The 9,578-nt window shown below is 33.6% G+C and overlaps 1 protein-coding gene across 1 annotated transcript in view; it reads left to right on the top strand.

The window, feature by feature from the left end:
• The first annotated feature begins 1,567 nt into the window (after positions 1 to 1,567).
• Positions 1,568 to 9,578, top strand: part of LOC117174936 (speckle-type POZ protein B-like) — a 14,410-nt gene continuing 6,399 nt past the window's right edge. The window contains exon 1 of the mRNA XM_033364399.1: positions 1,568 to 1,682. The gene's annotated coding sequence lies outside the window, so the exon portion shown is untranslated. The remainder of the gene's footprint in view (positions 1,683 to 9,578) is intronic.

Below are 9,578 nucleotides of genomic sequence, written 5' to 3'. Positions count from 1 at the left end.
CAATAATTGTGTGTACGTACGTTTAGTGTCACATCCAGGCCCAGTCCAGAGCCCTCTTGAATTTTTGTGCCTAACTAAAATTCACTTCCATGTTTCTTCCGTATTTGAATTTAAATTCAAGTTTCGTTAAAATTTAAATTACCTGTCCGTTGCCGCCACTGAGTGAAAAATCACTACCCGAAATCTGAAGATGCTGAGGGAAATGTAATATTAATTGAATCCAAGATTTTGCTCTACAGGAATTATTCAATTTATTCAATATTTTGGTCAATGATTTTAATTAATTCACGCACTTTCATATAATTTTAAAGAAATGACAAGTTTTATTTTAAGAAACATGCGTCCGGGCTTACGCGGCAAATGTAAAAGTTCGGTGAATACAAGTTTGCAAAAGCTAAAACCGATAAAATTTGACCGACGCTCAAACGAATTCTCTACCTAGATACTAATTCTGATCCCTTTTATAGACTCACTACTTCCACTGATTTTTTATTGATCGACAAGGGTCTATGGTCTATTAGTCATGGGTTTTACCATCGCATGTACATTAAAATTCATCCAGAATATTCTTCCCTTTGAGAATCATCGAGTCTTAGCAATACTAAACACTCAAGAATTCATCGAGAATATTCTCCCCTTCTTACAAGTGGTTTTCCAGTTAAATTCCACGCATCAAATGACTAAGTCAGCCCCTACGATTTCAGGGCACCCACGCAAATTGCCCTCAATTGCAAAGTGTGTCAGTCCTATCTACCCACTCAAATCTATTAAACCTATTCCCCCTTTGTAAATATTAGTTAACCTATAGTTGAGAATATCAACCATGTGCTAACTTTCGCATTTTTACTTTCAGAATTTTAAGCTAAGGGTACCTAGTTTGTCGCTTTAGTTTTATCTTAACTTCTCTAATGAGTGACCTTGCAATTTTAGACTTCTAGAAAGTTACAAAAATTCAATTCAAATAAGATTTTACTTCATTCATACTTTGAATTTCCCGCGCGTTTCAAATATTCCCAGGATAAAGTAATTCCCCATACTCCCATCATGGTATCCCTAGTTTCTTCACATAACCTATGAAAATTTCCAATCCAAATGCTACTCCGTTACTTTAGCAACAGAAAAGTGCTTATTTTTAGTTCATCTAGTTTAATCTCCTTATGTCTATTCTCCATGTTCCTAAGATTGGGAGCAATGCTCTAGACAGAAATGGTTTTTCACCACAAGTTTATTTGCATATTATTTTTTATTAAAAAAAATCCATTTAATTAACTAATGCTATCATTAAAAACATGTAAAATGAAACTTGTTATTTACTAGCATAGATTTTAGGACTAAAGACTTCAGTCCATATATACCTATAGTTAAAATTTTTTTTTTCTAAAGTAAGACAAAATTTTGTCCCTTCCTATTGGTATTATTGTTTGGCCCTCACCGTGAATACATCTTGGATATTCCGCACCCAACCTGAAATTCGTGATGCGAGATCACGAGATTATTATTGCCATGTATTGTCAGAGATTATTACATTTAGTTTGAAGCGATTGAACAGGGTTTAGAGTTTTATTTTTGAGATATTTGCAGTTATTATTGTTTATTTTTTTATTTCGTTGGATTCTCGTCTCGATACTCATTCGGAGTTGTTTTTACGTTTTCTTTCCATATTTCAAGATTATCTCTTGTCGGTAAGCTTGCATTCTATTTTCTATGCAAAATGCAATAGATGTATGAACAAAATACGAAATATGACAAATTAATTAGTTTTAAGTTATTTGGGTCATTTAAGTGTTTCACGGAAAAATTGAAAGTTTCATGAAACATTTTATTGTTGCATGTTTAAAAAATCCCAGCGGTTTTTTTAATCATCTGGAGAAACCTGAAATTGACAGGAAATTTTTATAAATCTGGGAAAAACCTGGAAATTTCCGGAAGTAAAAAATAATCTAACATATTCCTTAAAATCTGTGAATCAACTGCTACGAAATTCGCCATTTTTTGTATGGTGAAGTTGCAAGAAGTAACTATGAATTCAAATTTAATATTATAGATTTATATTAAATATTAATAAGATTATTATTATTATTGATTAAATTTTTAAGCTAATTTAAGTAAATTAACTTTTCTGTTGAAAATTTATATTTTCAAATAAAAAATATAACTGTTTTAAAGAAAACCCATATTTTTGACATTAAAATTCAACAGTTTGGTTAAAATCTTTTTTTATTTTTTGACTGAAAAATGCTTTTTGATTAACATTTGAACTATTTTCTTTAAAATTCGTCTTTTTCGTTCGAAAACATATCTTTTTAATTATAAATTTCATCTTTCTTGAGCTAAAATGCAACTTTGGTTGAAAACTAATCTGTTTATGTTAAGGCTTCATCAGTTTGATTGGACATTCGTTTTTTTCTTAAATTAATTCAACTGCTTTCAATATGTAATGAACATATTTTAGGGTTGAAATATTAACTATTATATTTTTTGATCAGAATTTAACTTTATTGGTTAACCTAATACTTCAATTTTATAACAAATTCTTGAATTTTTAAATAAAAAGACTAATTTTCTTAATATTTCAAACAAGAATGTTTCAATTATAAATTGAACATGACATGATTTTTTAACCAAATAAGATTTTCATCAAAAAAATATTTGAACTAAATTGTTGAATTTTCTACCATAATAATATCAGTTTTAACAAAATAGTTGCATTTCTCTAAAAAAAGTAATTTATAATTTAAATGATAAATTTTCAAACCAAGAAGACGAATTTTTAACAAATAGTTGAAATATTAATCAAAACAGGTTTTTCAGTGAATACCATTTTAAACCCAATAATAAAATTAGTAACCAAAAAATAATTTAAATTTTTTCAATATTTTTTTCCAATTTATGAATTTACTTGAATCAAGATGAATTCTAATTCAAAAATTACTACTAAATAGTTTAATTTTCAAGTAAACCGATAATATTAAGTTTTAATACATACTAATTCTATTAAAAAATTAAATTTATTTGTTATTAAATTAATTACCTAAGCAGTTCGCAAAATTTGAGGTTTCAATAACCTACTTTGAGCAACTTTTTCAGAATAAATAGTCAAACTAACAGTCCCATTAATGGCCAATCTGACTAGCTTAAAAAATAGCCATTTATATTAATTAAATATAATATTAATAATGTATTTTTTGTTTTAATCGATCAAATAATTTCTTAGTCACGGTGGGTATCCGTTTGAACTAAGGCGTAATTTGAACTAAAGCCCATTTGAACTAAAACAGTTGAATAACCCTTAATATTTTTGGCCTGTAGAAAAAGAGAAGATGGGATGTTAGTTACTTTTAATGGTAAAGTTAAATTAAATTCATGGCGTTATGTGGCGCGGCGTGTTTAATCCTTGTTGATTAAATTTCAATCTTGTGATAGGCAGTGAAAATAGAAAATAAGGGAACTTGTGCTCGTCAGTCATATCATTATTTTCGAAAATACTTAAATATTAAATTGTCAAGGGTACGTCACAATAAAAGTTTAAATAATGTAATTTGTTAATATTAACAATATTTGAAAAATGTATTAAAATTGAACTATTCTGAAAACATGATAATTATAAATGCTTTCTGACTAAAAAATTTAAAATCATAGAATTAAAGCTTAAGATGCTAAAAATTAAAGTTTTATTAATGAATCAATCATTCTGGTCTCAAAATAGTTTTGAGGTTAGATTCAGAAAAATAATTTTTCGCCCAAACAACTCTCATCTTTCATTAACTATTCTTTTGTTATAATTTTTATGAGCCCAAATGATTAATATTTTCATTCATTGTGAAATTTCTTTCGTCTTTCTGAAACATCTACAATCTTTAATATTTAAATTCTTTTTTAAAATTTAAAAAATCTTTTTCAAATCTTTTGCAAGCTTTAAAATCTCTGAAATAGTTCAATTGAAATCCTTTACAATATTTTTAAAATAATTTAAATCTTCGTCAAATCATTTCAAAATATTTCCAATCTTTCTGAAATTACGACGAAATTTTATTCTTCTTTTGAAATCTTAAAACATTATTTAAGCATTTATTGTGATGTACCCTTGACAATTTATTAATTAAGTATTTTCGAAAATAATAATAGGACGGATGAGCACAAGTTTCCTTATTTTCTATTTTCACTGCCTGTAACAAGATTTAAATTTATTCAACAAGGATTAAACACGGCGCGTCACATAACGCCATTAATTGAATTTAACTTTATCATTCAAAGTAACTAACAACCCATCATCTCTTTTTCTACAGGCCAAAAATATTAAGCATTTTTATTTCCAGAAGTAGCTTAATACTACTAGATTTAACTATTTTGTTAACAAATTTTTTTGCTAGAAAAGAATTTCGTTGAGAATTTATCTTTTTGGTTTAAAAATTCATCTATTTTGTTAAAAATTGAACTATTTTTTCGTAAATTTGGATCCTCTGTATGTTAAATAAGGTTATTAAATGGGTCGGGTAAAAATTCAGGACACTTAGGAATGCTCTAAAAAAAGTTCATCGACTAAATATCAATTTTCTTAATAGAACATTTAGCTACAACCATTTTTTTTTTGGTTGAACCTTAATTTTTGTACACTGCAAATTGAACTATGTATTCCTTGTTTTGGTTGAAAAAATATCGTTTTCAGTATAAAATTTAACCTTTTGTTTAAAATGTATTTTTATTAGTAGGAAATTGAGCTATTATAGTTTAAGATTTATTAAATGAATTGAAAATTTATTTATTTTGTTATAAAAAATTCATCTACTTGGTTAAGCGTTTGATTTTCTTGTTAAAAACGCATTTTTTGCTGAAGATTCATTATTTGAAATGAAAGTTCATCACTTTGTTTGAAAATGTATACTTTTTAGTTAAAAAATATACTATTTGGTTGAAAATTCGTGTATTTTGTTGAAAATTAAACGTTTTTCGTAGAAAATTGATCTTTTTGGTACTAAATTCAACTTTTTGGTTATAAATTTAAGTACCTTGTGCAATAATTCTACTTGAAATTATAGGAATTCGAATTGGTTAACCTTCAATGTAAAATACTGCTTACATTTATTTGGGTAAAAAGAAGATATTTCCCTATTTTCGTGAAAAATCTTTATATCCTCCCTGTATTTATCGTGTATCTACTGTCGTGGAAAATATATTTTATTCAAAAAATTAATTTCTTAACTACGCACTGCATTTAATACATATGAGACACAATGAAAATGTGTTCCAATCCCAAGTGCGAAGTCACATATGGCCCAGCATTGGCCCATAGTCGGCAAAAATATTGCCGAAGCTCGGCTGCCATCATCGCGCCAATGAGGGAATGATAACTATGGCCTGCACTTGGCAGCCAAGGTTTGGCTGCCATTGTCGGCCCAACACGAGGTACCAATATCGGACCAACCTGGATGCCGGAGTTAATTCAAAAACTGATAAAAAGTCCTTGCATTTTTTTTAGGACGCAGCTGCTTTATCCATTCATCATTATACGATTGCATATCGTTCGAATATTATTTATAATTTCAAGAATTGAAACTTCATTTAAACATTTTGCTTAATTTTAACGACTACTGCTATAGTCTAAGGATATGACAAAACAGGTATTTAAAAAATAAATGTAAATGTATTGCGGGTACTTTGAATATGAATATTAATGGTACTGTTTAGATTGAATACATAAATTACATTTTGAAGATTATATTACAAATAAAACTGCTAACTCTACAGGGTATCGAACCTGTGTCTATATACTTAAATCTATCGCGTAGCAATCGGGAGTGCTAACCACTTCGCTAAACCGACAAGTTGAAACACTGTAAAAAAGTCATCTTCATAAGCTACAGTTCAGAAAAGTTAATGTAAATGTAAAATACACGAACTGTTAACAGGAATACCAATACAATAATTTTTAAATAAATACTTTAAATCCATTACAACTTTTCTTCGAGTAATATTTCGTTTTCTCCGCTGTTGGCTACTTTGCAAGTTTTTGCAATGAAAGGAAATGTAATTTTTCATAAACATTGAAAATTTTTAATAACGGAACTTAGAAAGTTTATCATGAACTTTGACGATTTTTCAACAACAAAATTTTTATCTTTCGTGTAAGATTGGTTTTTTAGGTGCTAAAAGTGAGACTTGGCGCAATAAAGTGCCGATGCTGGGCCAAGCATCGGTGGAGGATCGGCAAAAATAAATAGCCAATATAGGCTGCCAGAACTGGCGCAACATTGGACCGATTAAAATGCCGATATTGTCCTAATATCGTTAGCCGAATTTTGGCTGCCAAAATTGGATTAACACTGGGTCGTGTATTTAGCTCCGGGAATTCGCACTTGGGTTGTTTTTTAGGTTCTAAAAGTAAGGCTTGGCGCAATAAGGTGTTGATACTGGGCCAAGTATCGGTGGAGGATCGGCAAATATAAATAGCCAATATAGACTGCCAGCACTGGCTCAACATTGGACCGATTCAAATACAACATGGTGTACTGTGGTAAAAGTGACACTTAGCCCAGTAATGTGTCGTCACTGGGCCAGACTTTGGCGGATCCTCGTGAAACATGGTTCCCTGTACTAAAAGTGAGACTTGGCGCAATAAAGTGCCGATGCTGGGCCAAGCTTCGGTGGAGGATCAGCAAATATAAATAGCCAATATAGGCTGCCATCACTGGCTCAACACTGGGCCGATGAAAATACCGATATTGGCTTAATATCTTTAGTCGACCTTTGGCTGCTGAAATTGGACCAACGATGGGCCGCGTATTCAGCTTCGGCAATTTGCACTTGGGATTATTGAACTTAATAGACTTCGGGGACAAAATCAAAAAATGATTGATAGTGTTTTGGTACTTTTTACTTATTTAATTATTCGATGGTGATAATATATTTAAGAATATCCTGTAATACGATTTGTCAAAGCTTTCTCAGTTAAAGATATTAATTAATTCCCTAGAGACTTTTACGTTGGGGCAATTATTTATCCTTTAAAGTTATTTCTAATTAAAAAGAATTTAAATACGTAGATTTTCTCAAAAGTTAAATGCGATATCGAAAAAGCGAAAAGAGCAAAATTTTCATTTCGAAATATTATTATAAAAAGAACAAACTGCATATTTTTTTAATATTGCTCTGTTTTCTTGAAAAGATTGTTTTATTTTTTATTTTGAGAGGCGTGCGACTGTTGATTCCCGCGCTTCGCGCTTGACGCTGTATTAAACTCACGCTTCGCGCCCGATCTTTGTGCATAGACTTTTTTAAACTAGAAATGAAAGCATCATTCTCATTACGTATCTCGTGCTTCGCACTCGAGTTTATCCCTGACATTTTAAATCATTCCCATAAATGTATATTATTATAATTCATAACTTACATTGGTGTTGAAACAGACGTAGTGTCATTGTTCCGTTTAAAAAAATGCGAATTCTTATTAAAAAATGTTGTTGTTAAGCATTTTGTTGCAACTTTAATCGTTCTTCCCTAAACTGAATTCGCTTGTTTCTAATATTTTTATGATTTAAACTTTACACTATATATATCTCCCACCTATCACGCGGGAGACCGAGGTTCGATTCCCCGACGGAGAGCCTTTCGGTTCGGTTTTGATTCCTCTAGAATTAAACCGAAGGGCCTATGACAAAGCCACTGAACGCGTCCTAGGGTTGCGGATAGAGGGTCCCTGTAACAAGGGTTTCTGCTGAATATGGTTACAAAAATAAATAGGCAATCGCGGACAATTGTCCAGGGGTGGTCCCGAAAGAATTAACCCCCAAGCGGAGGTGTGAAAACCGTACCGAAAGCTGAATGGCACCTGGGTGAGGTGACTAGAACGGTGACTCTGGGATACCGGGCGACCTCTCAGAGTACGCAGCCTTATCCTTGCATGCGGGGTTCTACAAGGATGGACGAAACCCTTTCCCTAGCTTCTCGTGGGAACAACAATGAAAACACCAAACATAGTTGTAGTAAGCACGGTTCAAAACAACAGAACGCGCAGGGCTCCCGACAATGGGTCGGCCATCAATGCCGACCAATCTAGAGCTGGGGGAGCCAATCAAAATGGATTCAAGTTCTACGATGCGAGTGTGGCCCCTGAACGGGGTTATATGGCACGGCTGCATGCTTTGTGGTGCTAGAAACACCCGGAGCTATCGCACTTTTCGCAGCAACGTCTGCGAAACCATGCTGAAATAATCCGTAAACGGGGCTATGTAAGCGGAACGCCTACTCTACCACAAATAGAACAAGCCGGCAACAGAGAAAGAGAGGCGACACTAAGACCAACCGCGGGCAGGCATTCAATAGATAAAGAGCGATGCTTTACGACCCGGAGAAACATCAACACCAAGGTTTCTCTCAAGCCTAAAGATCTGGCTGAAATGGATGACGAGCTTCGTGGACATTTTTCCGGAGAATCCGACCTCTGGGCTATCAATTATTGTGTGTATAATGCAGCGAGAGCTTTGGCCGATGCAAACCGTGAAACAAAACCAACGGTTGATCAGAAGACCAAAAGACGAATGCATCAACTTGCCATAAAGAATAAGCTGGGAAAGACAGTACGCGTCCCGCATTCAGTGTGTGATTGACTGCATCACATTTGGCATGAATTTTACCGCCAAGTTTCGAAAGTTCGCGCGCGAACTCCAGACCCGTTATCACACACTTAACAAGTCAAAGCTGCTGACCATCAGGCAGCATATTGTTGAGAGAATACGGACACTACCTAACGCTAAGAGAAGTCTAGAGCGGAGGGAGAGGTGGGTCAGAGGAAATCAACAGTTTTTCTCTGACCCATCTCGACTCTTCCAAGACCATCCAGTTACTGTGGAACACCCACACAAACCAGAGGAGGTCGCAGTATTTTGGAGAGAAGTCTACGAAGTTCAGCATAGATTGGACGAAGACTCAGAAAATATAAATAGCTTTAAGGATTTATGTGTTGCCCTCATAACACCTGATCAAGAATGCCCACCCATCACTACCGAGGAGGAGAAATAAGTGTTAAGAGGGATGAAGAACTATTCCGCACCGGGATCAGATTGTATCAAAACCTTCTGGTGGAAGAAGTTTTCTTCAACCCATCAGCATTTGGCCCGTATTTTCACCTCATATTTGAAGTCGGAAGAGCCGATTCCAGAGTGGTTGGTGGAAGGGCGCACAATACTCCTGCCGAAAATAGGCAACTTAGCTGACCCGAGGAATTACAGGCCAATAACTTGTCTGAACACACTTTATAAGATCTTCACAGTTATCCTAAATGTTCGGATTATTCGGGCAATTGAACCTGTATGGCAAGAAATGTATGAACAACGAGTATCAAAGAAAGGCGTAGCCGGATGTCGGGAGAACCTGCTCATCGATAGATGTGTCTGCAAAGAAGCAGCATTCTACCAGCGTGACCTATCGATGGCCTGGATTGATTATCGGAAAGCTTTCGATTCGACCATGGTGTGCATGGTACCCCCTGCAGCTATCATCGGGAATGTCTTGGCTCAAAATGTGGCGACGGTATGTTAAGGTGGAAATGACACCGTCTTGGCATGCAAAAATGAAACCCTCTG

This window comes from Belonocnema kinseyi, chromosome 1 (assembly GCF_010883055.1).
Source record: "Belonocnema kinseyi isolate 2016_QV_RU_SX_M_011 chromosome 1, B_treatae_v1, whole genome shotgun sequence".
Lineage (NCBI taxonomy): Eukaryota > Metazoa > Arthropoda > Insecta > Hymenoptera > Cynipidae > Belonocnema > Belonocnema kinseyi.
The sequence above is the reverse complement of the archived record's forward strand: the minus strand, read 5'-3'. Positions and strand labels throughout refer to the sequence as shown.